Source organism: Aphanomyces astaci (assembly GCF_000520075.1).
Source record: "Aphanomyces astaci strain APO3 unplaced genomic scaffold supercont1.168, whole genome shotgun sequence".
In the NCBI taxonomy this organism is placed as follows: Eukaryota; Oomycota; class Saprolegniomycetes; order Saprolegniales; family Verrucalvaceae; genus Aphanomyces; species Aphanomyces astaci.
Window position 1 is genome coordinate 11,121 of NW_009798431.1, and position 357 is coordinate 11,477.

Here is a 357-nt window from a genome sequence, read left to right on the forward strand (position 1 = left end):
TGTGCCTTTTAGAGGCTTTTCCTCAGGTTGAAGACAGCGCAGACATTTGTCACGAAACATCGCAGATGTCGTGGCCAATCATAGTGTAGTCTGATTGGCTGTATTTCTCTCCCGTCAGAACTAATATACTTTCAGTTCTTCCTCCATCCACACACGTGTCTGCTGCTGCTTCCTGCCCTCTCCACTGATCATATCACAAATAGGGTATATGTGGCGTATGGTAGCTCATGAAAAAAAGAGATTTCGCAATATACGATTGTGTAGATTATGCACGAGCACTTTAAGTCGCACCAGCACCCGTTCACTTCGGCGGAGAAATATCTCGGCGAGTCGCGGAACATACATTCACGAAGCTGC